The sequence below is a fragment of the Microcaecilia unicolor genome, chromosome 3 (genome assembly GCF_901765095.1).
Source record: "Microcaecilia unicolor chromosome 3, aMicUni1.1, whole genome shotgun sequence".
NCBI lineage: Eukaryota > Metazoa > Chordata > Amphibia > Gymnophiona > Siphonopidae > Microcaecilia > Microcaecilia unicolor.
In genome coordinates this window covers 132724183-132743805 of record NC_044033.1, presented here as the reverse complement: position 1 = coordinate 132743805, position 19623 = coordinate 132724183, and positions in this window count along the sequence as shown.

The following is a 19623-nucleotide window of genomic DNA, read 5'->3' as shown; positions in this document are numbered from 1 at the left end:
TATGCATGGAAACGGCTTGTTACAAAATTTCCCTGAGTATCTGTGGGTAATGTCCTTTTTAGAATTCTTTTACTAGTGATGTATAGATGTGTTCTTGGGGGTGGAGTTGGGGTGGGGTTTGGATTTGTGACATACTTTGGAATTTTTAAAAGCTTGGGGGCCCTTTTACTAAGCTGCATTAAAAGGGAAAGGGAAATGGGACTCGATATACTGCCTTTCTCAGGTTTTAGCAACTACATTCAAAGTGGTTTACATATATTCAGGTACTCATTTTGTACCAGGGGAAATGAGGGTTAAGTGATTTGCCCAGAGTCACAAGGAGCTGCAGTGGGACTCAAACTCAGCTCCCTAGGATCAAAGTCCACTGCACTAACCACTAGGCTACTCCTCCACTAGCAACATTCCATGTAGAAGCCTGCCCTTGCAGATCAGCAATGCGGCTGTGCAGGCTTCTGTTTCTGTGAGTCTGACGTCCTGCACATACGTGCAGGACAGGACGTCAGACTCACAGAAACAGAAGCCTGCGTGGCTGATCTGCAAGGGCAGGCTTCTACATGGAATGTTGCTAGTGGAATAGCAACATTCCACATAGAATCTCAAATAGTAGCAACAGAATCTCAATAGTAGCAGCATTCCAGAATCTCAAATAGTAGCAACAGCAACATTCCATGGAAGTCTCAAATAGGGAAATGGGACTTTATATACTGCCTTTCTGAGGTTTTTTTTTTTTTTACATATATTCAGGTACTTATTTTGTACCAGGGGCAATGGAGGGTTAAGTGACTTGCCCAGAGTCACAAGGAGCTGCAGTGGGAACTGAACTCAGTTCCCCAGGATCAAAGTCCACTGCACTAGCCACTCCAAAAGGGGGACCTGAGCTAGAATCTGCATGTGTTTTTTGATGCACGCTGAGGCCCCCTTTACCACAGCAGTGCCAAGGTAAAAGACTGCCCATTTTTGTTGCAAAGAAATGGCTGTGCAGTAGTTGAACCACCTACCACATGGCCATTTCAGTGGGGATCCCTTACCACCACCCATTGAGATGGCGGTAGAGGATCCCGTGGCAACTGGGCACTGCCCGATTACTGCTGGTTAAGTTCAAGCACTACAAAAATAAAAAAAAAAAATCTGTAGTTCCAGAAATGGCATGTGCTGGGGGTGAGAACTATTGCCGGGCTCCTTCAGTAGCCTGGCGATAGTTCCGAATTGGCGCTGGAAAGCCTATTGCTGCACGCCAACCCTTTAGTAAAAGGGCCCTTGGTGCATCAACTTTCTCATGTACTAAACGTTTTGCATGTACTAAACAACAGGCGTGTGTGTGTGGTTTCAGGGGCCCTTTTACAAAGGCGCGGGAGGCCTAACATGTGGGCAGCGTGTGCCCAATCGGCACTACTGCCATGGTAGCACATGCACCTGGCGGTGATTCTGATTTTGGCACACACCAGATCCCATACTAGAAAATCATTTTCTATTTTCTACTGCAGGGGGCGTTCCCAGCTGTAATCGTCAGTGCACCCACGTTGGTGCACGCTGCATGATTACCACGTGGGTAGCTTGTGAGCCCTTACCACTAGGTCAATGGGTGGCAGTAAGGGCTCAGGCTGTAAATAGGCACACACTAGTTTTAATATTAGCACAGGCCTATTAAAAAATTGCTTTTTTCCCAGCTACGGTAAAAAATAGCCCAACATGCTCCTAAAAGATGCACCCACACTACCGCAGGCCACTTTTTATTGTGGCTTTGTAAAAGGGCCCCTCAGTGAGATCAATTTAAAGAGGAAGAACATGTGTCCTTTCCCTTTGAAAATTAGCATAACCTGGGTTCATATCTGCTTTTTGGGTTAACTGGATGTTTACAAAATTATTCTTTGAGGGAGGGGCTAATTTTAGAGTTGCATGCATGTGTAAATAGTATGTGCATAGTTTAACATGTGCATGTACCAGCAAATCTTCAAAACAAAAGCATTCACTTTATAATATAACAGCTTTCAAGGATAAGCAGAAAATGCCTCTGTGATGAATCAATGAGACAAGTTTATTCTCTTCTGCCCTGAATGACACAATGGACAGCTGCCAGTACACTGCCAAACTCTGGAGGTCCCAGGTCAGAACAGGGAATCATAGTAGGCACATAGAATCACTATTTTGCTCCAGAGACAAAGATAATGGTAATCAAATTTGCAGATGGTGTATTCCAAATAGTTTAGACTGGGGGGGGGGGGGGGGGGGGATTGCAACTGGGCTGCCTCCCGCAGTGGGTGCTGAGCCCAGATATTCAATGCCGGGCTGTTTCCGGTGACTGGCATTGAATATCTGGTTTATTTTTGACCGGTTGAAGCTTAACCAGTCAAGTGAATATTAAGTGCTGGCTGGTTAAATTTAAACCAACCAAAGATAGATCTGTTATTCAGCAGCACAATTTGGCCACCAAACTTAGCCGGTAATGTGCTCAATATTCACAGATAATTGCCTATATTATGCGATATAGCCGGTTCTATGCTAAGCGCTAACTGGGCATATTCAGCAGGAGATAACCAGCTATCACCTGGACGGTTAAACAGCGCTGAATATCGGGCAACATGTATATTTGCCTGATTGTGCAGTGGAAGCAGCCATTTTACAAAGATACTCATTGAAAAACTGAACGGAAGAACATGGCAACTTGTATGTTTAAGTTACACCTACAAGTTTTGAAACATCAATTTGCATGCACAACTTGAATTTGTAATTTACACATGTAAGCCTGCCTTTTTGCAAAAATACATCTACACATGCCACTAATTAACAAAGGCTGCAATCCTTCCGGCCAATAGTCAAAATGATTTAAATGGGTGTGTGAGACTCCTGCACACTTAAATTGCCTTTTGCCGCCTAACCCCCAATATTCAGTGGCACTAAAGTGTGAATATCACCTTTTACTGCCTCAAAAAAGGGGGGAAAGTCAGGGGCAGTACAGGGGGCGGCATTAGGTAGGAGCCCAGGGTTATGCAGATGCCGGCAATATTCAATGCTAAGCGGCCTAATTATTGATGTTATTTGGCACCAATTGGGATTTGCACCCGCATCTGGCTGCATGCTATTCTATAACGCTGGGCACCCAAATCCCATAGTGAGCAACTCCAAAAGGGGGCGTGGCCATGGGAAGGGTATGGGCAAGCTAGAGCATTCTGAAAAATAATGGGTCAGCTCACCCAAGCCGGACACCAGAATTTACACCAGGCTTCCGCAGGCATAACAAGAAATTTAAATGGGCAGGAGCCTCTCCTGGCTATTTAAATCACTTTGAAGATCAACCACCTACTAAGATAGTTATAAGGAGAATGCCAGCAGAAAAAGATCAGCCACCCCATCCAGTCTGCTTAATTATCCATGTTCACACTGCTAAATCACTGCTGCCAGACATTTTTGAAAACTGTTTAATTGGCCCATCATAAGATCTTTGATCTTCAATCTTATCTGAGGGTAGCTTGATTTAATCATTTTGCCACATCTCACTGTTATTGCTGTGCTACATTTTAAATTGTAAATGTCTACATAAGGTGACTATTATCTTCATATCAACACAAATTAAGGTAAATAGTATCCAGAAAATTGTAGAACTTTAGTTATAGAGACATGAAATGTTTTAGATGGATGAAGGCTAAACGGCCCTTGCTGTCTATCTTCCTGCTATCTCAGGAGTCATATCCAGGCCTAATGTTCTCTCGAAGTACTCTACTTATCCACCGCATTATTGAATCCATTAAAACTGCCATCCTTTTCCACACTACCTGGTCATTTATTCCACAGTCTTACATGTGAGGTAATTTTTTTTTCACATGCTTTCTGACCTTACCACCTCATAACAATAATTCATGTCCTCTTGGGGATTTTTTTTTTTACCCACTATTACTGGAAGCTGGCCTTCAGCATTTATTCTTATAACCTTGAAGGGCAGTTTAATTTCTCCAAGGTACTTGCTTACAACAGCTCTGCAGGACTGGAGTTCCTTCTGTTCTCAAATCCTGGCAGGATAGTTCAGCTTTCCAGCTTTCTGAAGGTAGATAAATGAGTAGCAACTGTTACTGTGTGGCAATAATTGTTCAATATGTTCACATATAAAATCATGAATGCAGTTCATACCTCACTTAACTTGCCCTCACATTAATATGAAATAAAGCTCATTTGAGTTTAAAATGTATTTACTTAAATGTGCTTGAATCTCAAATTGAGCAGAGTTCAAACTAATTTGAAAGAAATGTAAATGAAAACTGTATTACTATATTGCATATGAAAGAAAACCTATCTGTCTGCAAGCAGGCTAAATACTCAGCAAACAGTTTATATCTTGTCAGCATATTCTATTTATTTATTTTATTTTTTTGGTCCAATAATTGTTCTCATTCAAGCACATTTTGATAACATTTTTTGTTTTTCAATTTGGAACATATATGTATAAAGACTTAATAACAGGCAACATAAAATTGTCCATGTGAAAAACACGGGTTTTGCAAGTTGACACTCGTGACTTTTAATGTTTGACCTTGAGCCTTATTTATTGACATTGCAAAGGCTAGTTGAACTGGACACTGCAGCCTTTTGAACTGTATCATAATCAGATAGAAAAAGAGGAATTTTAGGTATAAAAACATGCTGTCCTTTGGCACCACCCATAAAGACTGTAGCTTCAATAATGTGTAGCATTAGAGTTTCAAGAGCTAAACGTGTGCAATTACATAGCTTTGGAGCATTTAGATTTCATAGCAGTATGATTGGCAAACCAATTTTTAAGTGTAGCTGATGTGGTGGCATTCCTGGTGGATACAGAGAATTCAGAAATTCAACTGGCTAATTTACAATGCCATTGGTATCTTGCATTGTGTCATTGGACAAATATGCTTTAGCTTCACCTTGTAGCTTCTCTTGGATTTTGTTGTGCATTTCATCGACGTTTAAGTTTTTATGGATCAAGAATTGCTCATTCGCATAACCATTTGTGGTTTTGATAATGATTTGCAATGTTTGGAAATATTTTTTCCTTTAAACTATTAATTTCTTCTACTATCAGGCTTATTTTCGAAAGAGATCGCCGGCGATCTTCCGACACAAATCGGGAGATGGCCGGCCATCTCCTAAAACCGGCCAAACCGGTATAATCGAAAGCCGATTTTTGGACACACTCGCCGGCATTTCGTCGCGGAGGCAGCTAAATTTCAAGGGGGCGTGTTGGCAGGGTAGTGAAGGCGGGATGTGGGCGTGCTTACGAGATGGCCAGCTTCAGCTGATAATGGAAAAAAGAAAACTGGCGATGACGAGCATTTGGCCGGTTTTACTTGGTCTATTTATTTTCACAACCAAATTGACCAGATGACCACCGGAAGGAAGTGGGGATGACCTCCCCATACTCCTCCAGTGGTCACCGACTCCCTCCCACCCAAAAATAAACTTTAAAACATTTCCTTCCTAGGAGGGGAAGCCAGTCGGCCAGCTCGTAAAAAAAAAAAAGGATCTTGCTGATCAGTTATGTTATGACTTACTTGTTCTGGAGTGCTGTATTTTGTGATACTGTTTTGAGAAATGTTCAAGAAAGACTTCATACAAATGAAAAAAGTCCCTGCCGTGCATTTTCCCTTGATGGCCTTCCCTGACGTGCACTTCCCTTAATAGCCCTCTTTCTCTCCGAAAGTGCACTTCTCTTAATGGCCAGCTTTCTCCCCAAACAAGGAAATTAAAAGTTTTTGCACACTGCTTTTTTTTGTAGTAACAGTGGGATCTGAACCAGCCACCTCTGCATTACAAGAGCCATGATGTAACCACTTGGCCACAGCTCCACTTACTGGGCTGTCCCTCCCTTTTGATTATACCCCTTCAGGTCTCTCTCAGCCACTCACACTGCGTTAAGCTGTCTGTGAGTGGCTGAGAGAGACCTGGAGGGGTATAATCAAAAGGGAGGGACACCCAAGTGTGAGAACTGATAAGTGTGAGTGGGGGTGTGCTATTCTGTGGTGTGTGAGTGGGGGTGTGTGTGCATGGAGGTATGCTACTCTGTGGTATGTGAGAACGGGTGAGTGTCAGTGGGAGTGTGGTACTGAGGAATGAGTGGGGGTGTGCTATTTTGGGGTGTGTGATTGGGGTTGCTTTGCTGGGGGGTATGTGAGGTGAGTATGAGTGGGATGTTTTTGCTGAGTACTGCATTAGAATGGGTGAGTGTGAGTGTGTGTGTGTGGGGGGGGGGGTGAGAATGGCTGAGTGTGACTGGGGTGTTTTGCTGAGGGGTGTGTGAGAAAGGGTGACATTGACATTGAGTTTAATACTCCCGTAAATCAGAAACGTGGAGGCTGGATCCTTACCTAGCACTAACTTTTCTTTTCCGATCAATTTTTTAAGGTTGATCTTCTTGATTATTTGTTTCTTTCAATCTAGCAAGTGCCTGCCATTTGGCTGTCACCGTTTTCCTGTCAAAACACAGCCTTCTTTTCAAGAGTACATTGAAATTCAGTTTCCCGCCCTTTTCGAGGAGTGTTCCTCTAGGGAGGGTAATGAATTCATGCACACTGTGAGAAGGAAGAGGCTGTCCTACCCTGGTTAGGCCCCTAGAGGGCGCTGTTCCCCTAAAATGTCCAGGGAGAAGGGCTGGGTGAGTCACTAAAGGGAGCCAGTAAGGGGATATATAGCAGGAGGTCACTAGGACCGAGGAGAGTCCTGGGGATAGAAACAGGTGCAGCAGATTATGGGCTGGGTCCAGTGTTGCCAGGTGGGCGGTTTTACCACCCAATTGGGCGGTTTTCCGCGACCCGCCGCGGGAAATTTTTGCCCGCGGCGGGTTGCGGTTTTTTGGGCGGTTTTTTAGGCTTCCGGGCGGCTTTTTGGGCGGCTTTTTGATTTTTTTCGGCCGCGGGGGGCGGGGTTAGTGACGTTTTTGGGCGGGGTTAGTGACGTTTTGGGCGGGGCCGATGACGTGGGAGGCGGGGCCGATGACGTGGGAGGCGGGGCCGATGACGGGGAGGCGGGCCCGATGACGTGGGAGGCGGGGCTGATGACGGGGAGGCGGGCCCGATGACGTGGGAGGCGGGGCCGGTGACGGCGGGGGCGGGGCCGGTGATGCGGGGGTGGGGGTGTCAGGGGCGGGGTTTGTGTTTGGGCGGGTTTTGGGCTGGTTTCTGGCCCGGATTGGGCTGGAAAAAAAAATTCTACCTGGCAACCCTGGCTGGGTCCTGTTTGGTCATTAACCACTTAAAACCCCACCAGAGGGTGAGGGTCGGGAGAAAGGAGAGCTGGCAGCTGAGGAAGAGGGCTGGTAACTGAAGCAGAGGGATCCCCATGAGAAGTACTGGCTGAGCCCTATGGCCTGGTGGTGAAAAGACTGTGTCTAGAACAGTGAAGAGGTACTGTGTGTCCCAGAGGAAGAGACTGTGTGTCTAGAGCTGGGTGCTACAAGGAGGGACTGTGTGTCCAGGGACTGAGTTAGTACTGAGCCCAAATGCCTGTGTGAGAGGGCTCAGGGAGAAGAAATCCATGGATATTGAACTGTGCAAGAAGAAATGTTTAAAAGGGAAGATTGCACTGAGTAGAAAGAAATGAAATGTTTAAGCTGGAAGAACTGTTTAAGCTTGGGAAAGTGTTTTAAGCTAAAAGAAGAAAGGGTTAAGCTGGAAGAACGGTTTAAGCTTGTGAAAGTGTTTTAAGCTAAAAGAAGTGTGCCCCAGAGGCTGGAATAAAGATGTGTTTGAAAATAGCCTGATTGGTGAGACCTGACTATGTTTGCCTTTTGAGAAGCAGGTCACCCTGAGCAGAAAAGGGTAGTAGATTAATTTGCATAAAATCTGCATATGGAGAACCAGCTCACCCTGAGTGAAAGAGGGATCTGGGATCCTGAGGTGGGAGCTTCATCATCACAATAGCCTCATCATTTTCACAACACACACACAAACACTTCCCAGTCTGACCCCAGCACTTTCTCCCTACCCTGTTCCCACCAGTGTCTGCACCTCCCTTGTATTGAAATTGTTAGGGAAGAGGGTATTAGAGAATGAGAGAGGGACAATTGCACAGCTGCTGTCCGTGTTTCTCCCCACCAGTCTCTGAGCCCTCACCCTGTCCCAAGCAGTTTGTCGCTTAGCAACAGTAAAAAAGAACTTTCCAACCTGCAGCCTATTCATTTAATGGATAGAGGTATTGCTCCCCCTCCCCTGAGTGCCACATGAACCGAATTGCTACAATCTACACAATAACCTAAGCAACGTTGGGTATAGTCTGCATGTTGGATTTGGTGGCCGTAGCTCTTCAGGGACCAGAGGAGTTCGGACACAAACAAATAAACACACAGGTCTGCTTTATAGATAGACTAGCTGTTAAGCCCGTTAAAACGGGCGAGTTTTGGTGTGTTTTATTTTGATGTGTAACTCCCTCCCTCCCTCCCTCCCTCCAAGGCTCCATTCCCTCCCCCTCCCCTCCTAGCTGCAAGGCCCCCACCCTCCCTCCTTCCCTGCCAGCTCCAAGGCCCTCCGTCCCTCCCTCCCAGCTCCAAGGCCCCCCTCCCCTCCCTCCCAGTTCCAAGGGCCCCCCTCTGTCCATCTCTCCCAGCTCCAATGCCCCCTCCTTCTGACTTCTCATGTCCAGCATCCTCCCTGCTTCCCTCCCAGCTCCAAGGCCCCTCCCCTCCCCCTCTTCCCTCCCAGCTCCAAGGTCCACCCTCCTCCCAGCCAGCTCCAAGGCCCCCCTCCTTCTGAGACCTCCCATGTCCAGCATTTCTCCTGCCCTCCCCCCAAGGTCGCCATCACCACCCCCCTCCACCCAGCCCCAGCCCCGGCCCTCTCTTCTCCATTGAACTTACAGCGCCAAAACCGCAGCCGGCAGATCAGCTGCCGTTGGCCTTCCTTCCCTGCCTGTGTCCCACCCTCGTGTGACGTAACGGCGGCGAGGGCGGAACACAGGCAGGGAAGGAAGGCTGACGGGAGCTGATCTGCCTGCTGCGGTTTCGGCGCTGTAAGTTCAGTGGAGAAGAGAGGGCCCGGGTGGAGGGGGGTCCGGCGGCGACCCCGGGGGGGGGGGGGGGAGAGTGGTAGCAGCGACCTCGGGGGGGAGTGGTAGCGACCTCAGCGGTTCCCTCCTCAGCGCAGTTTCCCTCTCTGTTCCGTCATCACATCTTGACGCGGGAGCGGGACAGAGAGGGAAGTCTCTACTGCGCATTTGCAAGTGAGTCAGTCACTTGCCATTTATATGTTTGATAGATAACCACACTCCAACCATGGCTGCTCCCCTTTTCAGCTATACACATTGGGATTTGCATGTGCCTCTTTTTAGAATATGCCTAAAAAGAAGCACATGTAAATTCCAATTATTGCCAATGAGTGATGATAATTGGTTGTTATCAGTCAATGATCATCACTGATTGGCTCATTATCCAATTAAGGTGCATGCATAAAATGGCATGTGCACAATTTAATGCACACTACTCGCTGTGCCTTAAGTAGAATCCGGAAAATAGCATGTAACTGCAAGGATTACCATGCACTACCTGAATAGGTGGCAATAAGGGCTTCCGGTGGTAATGGTGTCATGTTAATAGGGAAATTAGCACATGGCCATTACAAGAAAAAAAAACTCCCAAATGTGGCCATTTTAATGCGGGCAGTGGCTACAGCATGCAGGAAACCCATGTGCTGACAGCAGCACTGGCCACTTTTTAGCATGGCTTATTAAAAGGACCCCTAAATGTGGTTCTATATATATTTTTTTATCCCTTCATTGTATTCAAGTGTCACGTCTGTGGCCGTGACCACCCTCATACTTACCCTGTTTCTGGGAGTCAGTGGCGGTGCTGGCTTCTGCTGGTCTCTGTGTCTGTCTCTGTCTTAGTTTCTCTCTGGCTCTGTGTGCTGATTGCCTTACTGGACCTCACCTGTGTGGGCTATGCCTCTTCCAAGATGCCTGCCACCTCCTCTATGCCAGTATCCAAGATGGCTCCTGCTTGTCCTTCCTGTGGGCTCTCTTTCTCTGTGTGTCAAGCCTCTCTTTGGAGGCAAGGAACTTCCTGCTTCTGTCCTGCTGGTAGTGACTCATCAGTGAGAGCCTTCATAAGGAAGTGCTGAGCATAAATGTTATGCTCTTAGGCCAGGTCAGGTTAGTAGGTGTCTGCTGCACTACTGCTTAGCCTCTCTCTGGGTTCCAGCCCAGCTTCTTTCTGTGTCTGTGTCTGTTGTCTTGCCGTGGGGGGGTTTCCCTGTCTCTGTTCCTGGCTTACTCTGTGTTTGGAGTGAAGCCTCTGTTCCTGGCTTACTCTGTGTTTGGGGTGAAGCCTCTGTTCCTGGCTTACTCTGTTTGGGGTGAAGCCTCTGCTCCTGGCTTACTCTGTGTTTGGGGTGTTGCCTCTGTTCCTGGCTTACTCTGTGTTTGGGGTGAAGCCTCTGTTCCTGGCTTACTCTGTGTTTGGGGTGAAGCCTCTGCTCCTGGCTTACTCTGTGTTTGGGGTGAAGCCTGTGTCCGTGTTTGTTCTCTGTCTGCATGTGAAGCCTCAGCCTTTGTGAGTTCCCACTTGGTGTGTGGAGCGGCTGTGGCTTCAGACCCTTGGCTTGATATTCCTGGTTTACTCTGTTTGCTCTGCTGCCGGCCCAAGACCCTTGGCCTGTTCTTCCTGGTTAACTCTGTTCGCTCTGTTGCCTATCTTGAACCCTGCTTGTATCTCCTGAGTGTAGATCCTGAATCCTGCCTTGCCTAGTCTGTGTGCTTACCCTGCTTGTATTTCCTGTGTGTATATCCTGAATCCTGTCTCTCTGTCTAGCTAGTGTTTATTGCCAGGGCATGGTCCCTGTTTTCTGCTGCTTCCTAGCTAGTGGATTTACCCGCTGGGTATTCCATGATCCCCAGTCTGCCTTGCTGGCATGTTGCCCTAGTCTTTGTTCCTATGTCTTGTCTCCTTGGTCTGCCTTCTGGTTCTTGCTAGTGGCGGTGCAGCAGCTCCCTGTCTGAGTTTAGTTCCTAGTCTAGTTTCCCTCGTGTTTCCTAGACCCAGGGGGGTCCTCTGGGTCTCCAGTTCCGGCCCTGTCCTTCAAGTCCTGCCGGCCACCTGCACGCTAGAGCTCAACTCTAGCGGAACGGTGGCCAAGCGCAGGTGAAGCGGATCCTGTCCTGCCGGTTCCAATTGCCTACTTCCAATCCCGAGTTCCAGTCCTGTTCTTCCGTATGTCCGATTCTACGATGGTCTTGCCTGCCTCTGCCGCTCCTCGGCAGGGGCCCAAGGGCTCACGATTCCCAGTGCGGCCCCAAGGACCTGACAGCATACCAAGGGCCTCGAGAACGCGACAGGATGGAAAGGCCATAAGTCCGGCAAGATCAGCTGCCCAGGTGGGCTTCCTGCCCATGATTTCGTTCCCTATGGACAATCTGGGTGCAGTTTCTGACGTTGACTTTGATTCCTATGCCAGTCCGGATCCTGGTGTAGCTCCTGATTCCAGTTCAGTTCCCAGTTCCGACCTGATTTTTTCTTTGGATTTGTTAATGATCCTCCAGGATTACCAGGTACAACTTTTGTCTGATCCAGCCCTGAAAGATACTCCTGAGGCAGCAGCGGAGAGAGAGAGAGCGTGTTTCTGGGCGAGGGTTTTTTGAAGACCCAGTTTCTGCTATGGATCCCTCTACCAAGCTCTTCCTTTACCGCTTCCAACTTCTCTCAGATCCAGCTCTGCGGAATACTCCTGAGCCCCATGCTGCAAGGAGGTGGAGGAGTGGTCCCAGTCCAGCTCCGGGTCAGAGTTCCAGTTCCAGTCCAGCTCCTGAGGCTAAGGCCGAAAGAAGGCGCTGTGGGATTTCTCCACTCAGGGCTCATCAGCAGTCTCGGAGGTCAGGCCGAGTGAGACGTCGGACCAAGCCTCTGATTCCAGTCCAAGTAGTGTCACCATCTAGGCGCCTGCAGCCAGTCCAGGGGGTGCTTCATACTGAGCCTCCGATTTCAGTCCAAGTAACGATTCCACTTAAGTCTCCGAGTCCGGTCTGAGAGAAGCTTTCGATTGAGCCTCTGATTCCTGCTCAAGTGGCGCTTCGGGCTGAGCCTCCAGCTCTCGTTCAAGTGGCATGTCCTTTGAACCCCCTGAGTCCAGTCCGAGGGGTGCTTCTGACAGAGTCTCCAAGGCCTATGCAAGTGGCACTCCAGGTCGAGCCTCCGGATCTTGCCCAAGTGACCCGTCCGGTCAAGCCACTCAGTCCAGTTCAAGGGGGGCTTCTAACCCAGCCTCCGACTCCAGTCCGAATGGTGCTTCAAACTGCACCTCCGCTTCCAGTCCAGAGGGCACCTCCAATCAAGCTCCTAAGGCCAGTTTGAATGACACTTCAGATCGAGCCTCAGATCCTTGTCCAAAGGGTGTTTTCTGCCAAGCCTCAGTTAAAGTTCCGTCCCTGCCAGGAGGCAGAGGGCGCCTTGAGTTTCTGTTCCAGCCAAGACTTTGATACCAGTCCGGGTCCCAGTCCCGGTACAGCTCCTGTTCAGAGTTCCCGCTCCAGTCAAGACAACGATTCCAGTCCGGGTCCCAGTCCCAGTTTAACTCCTGTTCAGAGGGCCAGTTCTACTTTAGACTTTGATGCCAGTCCGGGTCCCAGCCCCGGCTCAAGGCCTGATTCCAGTCTGGGACTGTTCCAGACTTCAGTGTGGGCATCCAACCCATAAGTTTTGCTTCAGATACTGTCCTTGATGAGGAGATGATGTTCCAGGGGGACCTTAATAGACTTTGTTCTGATCCTGCCCGGGAGAATCCCCTCAAAGCTATAGCTGAGAGAAGGCATGTTCAACGGCTTGAGGTCTGGAGAAACCAATTTTTTGCATTGCACCCTGCTAGCATGCTCTGGGGATACCATGGCCGTTTCCTCTTGGACCCTGCTCGGCGGACAACTCCTGAAGCTAACGCTAGAGAGACATCCCAGTCCGGCCAGAGGGGTGCGTCCAGCCATGCAGCTGAATCTCTTCCAAGTTCCAGTTCCAGCCAAGATGCTGAGCCTGCTCCGAGGTCCAGTTCCAGCCAAGATGTTGAGTCCGTTCCAAGTTCCAGTTCCGGCCAAGATGCTGAGCCTGCTCCGAGTTCCAGTTCCAGCCAAGAGGCTGAGTCTGTTCCAAGTTTCAGTTCTAGCCAAGATGCTGGATCCGTTCCAAGTTCCAGTTCCAGTCAAGCTCCTGACGCCAGCCCGGGTCCCAGTCCCGTTCTGCTTCTTGACTCTAGTCCGGGTCCCAGTGCTTGCCCTGCTTGTATTTCCTGTGTGTATATCCTGAATCCTATCTCTCTGTCTAGCTAGTGTTTATTGCCAGGGCGTGATCCCTGTTTTCTGCTGCTTCCTAGCTAGTGGGTTTACCCGCTGGGTATTCCATGATCCCCAGTCTGCCTTGCTGGCAAATTGCCCTAGTCTTTGTTCCTATGTCTTGTCTCCTTGGTTTGCCTTCTGGTTCTTGCTAGTGGCGGTGCAGCAGCTCCCTGTCTGAGTTTAGTTCCTAGTCTAGTTTCCCTCGTGTTTCCTAGACCCGGGGGGGGGGGGTCCTCTGGGTCTCCAGTTCCGGCCCTGTCCTTCAAGTCCTGCCGGCCACCTGCACGCTAGAGCTCAACTCTAGCGGAACGGTGGCCAAGCGCAGGTGAAGCGGATCCTGTCCTGCTGGTTCCAGTTGCCTACTTCCGATCCCGAGTTCCAGTCCTGTTCTTCCGTATGTCCGATTCCACGATGGTCTTGCCTGCCTCTGCCGCTCCTCGGCAGGGGCCCAAGGGCTCACGATTCCCAGTGCGGCCCCGAGGACCTGACAGCATACCAAGGGCCTCAAGAACGCGACATCAAGTTCACTCCCTCCCTTTAAATGGTCTAAGGAATAGTTTGATTTCTTATAATTTTTCCCTAATGTTAAAATTATACTTAATCTTTTTTTTTCTGTAACACATGTTCAATATGTGAATTGTTATATAATTACTAAATAAAAATTTGAAAAACAAGTTATTCATATATTGACAGATGTGAGAAAATAATTCATCAATGAACAATCCATTCCAAAACTCGTATAAAATAAGGACTCTATTTTAAAAGCATCTCCATGTGTAAAAGAGGTCTAGTGCATTTTACTTTTTGGCTCGTGCAATCTGGAATTCTCTTCCTCACTATCTTCATTTAAGGGTCCTTTTACTAAGCCGTGGTAAAAAGTGGACTGTGGTAGTGTAGGCGTGGGTTTTGAGTGCACACAGAATTATTTTTCAGCGTGCCAGTAAAAAAGACCTCTTTTTCCCCCCCAAAAAAAATCAAAATTGCCGCGCATCCATTTTGAGTCTCAGACCTTACCACCAGCTATAGACCTAGCGGTAAAGAATTTGGGTGGTAATGACCTACTTGCATCAGATGCCACTTGGCGTGCATCTTCTACGCATGCCAGAAAATAAAAAATATTTTCCAGACGCACGTAGCGGACACACACCAAAAATGAAATTACCGCAAGAGCCACGCGATAGTCAGGCGGTAAGTCCATTTTGGTGTGCGTTGGGAGCACGTAGACACTTACACAGCTTAGTAAAAGGGGCCCTTAGAGAAATCTTATCCTAAATTCCAGCCTTCTTTGAAGACATATTTTTTAAACTTAAGATTTGATAGTTAGTCAGACTGCCAACTCTGTACTGGGAGGGCTGATTCCTCGGCTTAAGTTGGGTCCACTGTTCCCTCCAAACTGAGTGGTGTCCTCCAATTGCATTGCTACCAGTAGGGGGTGGTGCTTTATATTGTGTTTTCAATCACTAGGGACAGGCAAGTTCCCTGGAGTCTTGCAGAACTTGCCTACCCCTCACTATTGGAAACATGATAGTGAAACAGCACCTCCCACTGGCAGGATTGTAGATGGAGGACTCCTGCTCAGCTTAGAGGGAACAGTGGTTAGGTCCAAACTGGTTATGTCTGCATTACCTATTTTATCTGGTTGAATGATTTTCTCTTTCCTGTCATTTTATGAAGATCCTTTCTCTTTTCTTATGTGTTTTTTTCAATATTTTTATGAAAGCTGTAAACCGCTTCAACTCATTCTCAAAAGAAGTAGTATAGTCAATAAATGATAAACAATAAATAGCAGCATTTAAATTACACATTTAAATACCAATTCATAAACCACTATTTATAGGAAATCTATACCATACATAGATTTAAAGGGTGTGAGGTGGAAGCACTGATTGGGCAGAGCTTGGATGGGACAAAAATCTACATGTGTATTTCCATTTTACAAAAGGAATACACATCTGAGAGGCAAAATATGTCTGTTGATTATTTTCACCTTTAAAATAAAACAAAATTAGTATTGTGGACACACAGTTTAATTGACGGCAGTTACAAACAGAAGCGGAGAGGAGCCACCTCCACGTGGATGCCCCTGGTTATATGATTGCCCTAATTGATCTTCCAGCCAGGAATAGTATCAGCTCATCTCGTACCTGTTTGAATCTTCATTATCCTAATTGCATTGGTCTTAAATATAAAACATCCTATGCGTCCAATTTCACATACTTAAGTACTCAAATGTGGAATTCATAACCAAAAAGAGTGAAGACGATACATGACCATCAGGAATTCAGGCGAACTTTAAAGACCTATTTGTTTTGTAAGGCCTACCCTTCTGATTCTGTTTAGCTGCTTCAACCCTGCACTGATTTAAAAGACTATCTTATTTCTTATTTCCTTGTCTTCTATTGTTCCCATCTACCTCTACCTTCCCTTACCCAATTTCTAATTGTACCTGTTTTACACCGACCCAATTCGGTGTCCTGTAAGCCACATTGAGCCTGCTAGTATGTGGGAAAATGGGGGATACAAAAGCTGCAAATAAATAAATTTGTGAAATCACCACTTTCACATGGAAGTACTGACATTTCCACATGGAAGTCAACAGGTGCATGCTGCTAATACACACAGAGATAAAGTGTATTTCTAAAATGGATGTTCTCGATGTGTGTACCAACAAATATGTGCACACTCCAGGTAATTTAGAAAAGTTTCTATGTGGTAGAACCTCTTCTAAAATATTGCCAGAATCGCGCATATCCTGACCTGGACATCCTAATTCTGATCTCTACTTTCTGAGTAAACTAGGGGCCCGATATTCAGACTGCAGGAGTTAGTCCAGCTAACTCCTCTGGTCAGTGCTGAGCCCGGATATTCAATGCTGGCCATTTCTGGTGACCATCATTGGATATCCACTTTATTTTTGACCAATTCAGACAACTGGCCAAGCCAATATTTAGAGCTGGCCAGCCAAAATTAAACTAGGCCTGGTATTCACAGAGACAAATATGGTCTTCAAACTTAACTGGCAATGCGCTGAAAATCGGTGGATAGCTGGTTGCATCGCACAATATAACTGGCTATCTGCTAGCTGCAAATTTTCAGTGGGTCATCACTGGCTATGTGCTGCTGAAAAATCACGGATAGCTGGTTATGTAGTATTAAACCAGCCATGTGCCGATCCTGGCCGGTTAAATATTTTTGAATATAGGGATGGGGAAGTAGGCCTTTAAATATCCAAAATAACAGAATTATGACATTATACTGCAATATGTTAAAAGAGACAAATCAAGAGGAAAAAAAAGAGTGAGAGAGAAAGGGTACTGGGTGAGAGAGAGAAAAAAAAATAAAAGGTTTAGAATGGTGCAATGATTCAATTCAAAAGGAGTGAAAATGTATGTCTTAACTCATTGTGATGTTAGTTCATTCTGGATAAATGACCTCTGCTTGCTTGTCTGAGCTGTACATAACTTTCATCTTTAGCCAGAAAATGCCGAAGTCTCTGTAAGTTCAAGGACAGAGTGGCAGAGTGTATTAAAGAAACAATCCCCAGATCAGCAGTCAACCTTGGATGCAGATTGGGTCTGCATTGCCAACCATGATAAAAGCCAAGGGCTGCAAGTGTTAACTTTTAATGAGCAGAAGCCTTAACTTTTTGCTATTCTACATCACATTTAAAGCATAGTAATCAAAACCATAGAAATCAAAAAGGAATATATTAAGGACCCTTCCTAATTTGTAACAGTGATTGAAGAACAAAAGGACCACAATGAACCACAATTTAAAGATAAAAAATCATTTTTGTTTCATTATAAATGGGCTAAAGGGTTTTTACTGTTTGGGGGCCTAACTTTTCTTCCATTTTAGGCCTATAGGGGGGGGGGATGGGGAAAGGGAAGATTAACTGAAACCTAAATTGGGTCTGTGGGGAAAATGTTCAGTTCACAGGCCTATATGGGATTGTGAGTGGCTATTCAGAACACTGCCCCTCATCCTTAAGGACGATCCCCCACCCAGGGAGGAAGTGAAATGGGAGGTGTCAAACCAAAATTAGGAACTGTAAAAGGCAGGGCCAGAGTGGGGCTAAGAAGGCCCAAAGGAAAGGATCAAAACCTACTGCATACACTTTTACCGAATACCTGTGAACTGGCACCACGATAGCCAGGTAGGCCAAGTTTAACTTGGAGCATGTTGTATCCAGCCTGAGGCAGGCTGACTGGTGAAATGTTAAGAACTATACTGATAATTCTGGGAAGCCAGCCCAGAGCCAAGAGGAAGTGTTGCTTTACCAAGAGACAATAGTGCATGTAGTGGTCCTGCGGGAGCAGGCCACAGAGGACATTCTTCTGTACTAGAGTAGTTTTGCACTGGATTTCTCCTTCCCCTGTGAACTCAATAGGACCCCCTTTCCCAACACCTTTAATAAATGTTAATTTCACTCACTCTAACCTACTGCGTGGTGTCACTTTATCCAGGCCCTGAGCCCATCTTGCTCACAGTATGACAGGGATAAGTATTCAGCTGGCGGTGGTCAGCAATATTTTTTGCTACTGCTGGCTTTATCCCCGGATATTCAATGCCGACCCATGTCCAGGCACCAGCATTGAATATCCGGGTATGTGTGGATGTCCAGCACTTATCCAGTTCAGGGACGATATTCAGCCCTTAATCGGATAAGTTCAATCACACAAAGATAGGATTATGTTTTATGTGGTCCAATTGTCCGGTTATCTGGTTCAGTACTGAATATTGGCACTTAACCTGATAAGTGCTGACTCCACCCGACTTCCCTCCCTCCCGAACCACATACAACATAAATGGTTTCAGCTTAGGCAGTTAGAGGGGATATTCAGAAGTATTATCTGATTAAGTGCTACTGAATACCGCTGATAGCCATGCCTGGTTAAATCATTTTGAATATCTACCCCTATGATTACAGTTTTGATGATTTTAAAGTTTCATGAACTACATTCATTGGATTTTAGGGAGAAATAAATATTCAGCAAGTAAAAGTCAGTATTTTTTAAACACTGGCACTTTTATGATATTTTTTTAGCATGGGCGTAGTTTGTTTCATTTGGGGAAAAAGGATGGGGTGGGGCATATTAGCATATTCATTTGCACGCACACACACACACACACAGAAAAATGTCACTTTGCCCAAAGGAGGGTGAAATACCTGGACTATATGGTAGGCCAGGGCGAGGTAAGGCCGCTTATTGACAAGGTCCAGAGCGTCCAGGAGTTTCCCCGGCCTAACACAAAGAAACAGCTAAGGGGGTTCTTGGGGCTTATTGGGTATTACCGCCGGTTTATTCCCAATTTCTCTGCCCTGTCTGCTCCTCTTACGGATATGCTGAAGGGGGGTAAGCCCCATCAATTAAAGTGGAGGGCGGAATGGGAGAGGGCGATAGAAACCTTGAAAAGGGCCCTGTGTCAGGAGCCAGTGTTGTAGGCCGTGGATTTTGGGAAAAGCTTTCTCTTGCAGACTGATGCTTCTGGGGTAGGTCTGGGGGTGGTGTTGTTCCAGGAACATGAGGGGGAAGAGCATCCAGTGCTATACTTAAGTAGGAAGCTCTTTCCACATGACGTCCACTACTCGACTATTGAAAAGGAGTGCTTGGCCATTAGATGGGCAGTCCAGGCCTGTCAGGTGTATTTGGAGGGGAGGAAGTTTAAGCTGGTAACAGATCATGCCCCCCTAAAATGGCTTAATCAAATGAAAAATAATAATGTTCTCCTAATGCAATGGTATATGGCTCGTCAGCCGTTCCGCTATTCGGTGGAGCATCGGCCGGGCAGTGCCCTGAGCAATGTGGATGCTTTATCCCGAATGGGGGAGGAGGGTACAGAACTTGGGCATCAGGAGAGAGGAAGTTTCTTAAGGGGGGGGGGGTATGTGAAGAGGAGGACGAGAGGGTGGATAAAATAGAAGTGGAAGAAGAAGAAGTGAAGAAAGTCCAGAGGAAAGGGAGACAGAACAGAGCCTTGCCTGTGCTACTTCCGCAGAGGGAGAAAAGAAAAGGGTTTCTTCCCACTGAAAAATGGAGGCTGGAAAAGAGCTACAATACCCATCAGCCCCGGGGAAAACCCTGGTATAGAAACTATCCTCCCCAGCAGCCTCCAGGGGAAAACTATGACAAGGCAAGGCAGGTGTCCCCTGGGGTTAATCAGGAGGAGTGTAACGAGGGTTAAGGAGGGATTACCTGGGGGAAGGAAGGGCTGCTGGCCGGTCAGGGTCATCGTGGGAGTAAAGCTGCAGGAGGCAGCGCGGCGTTTTTCAGCTCCGGGGATGTGGGAGCAAGTCTCAGGGCCTGGTAATGCAGACCCAGTTTTGGGGACGAGGCACTGCACTTTTTGGGGCCCGGG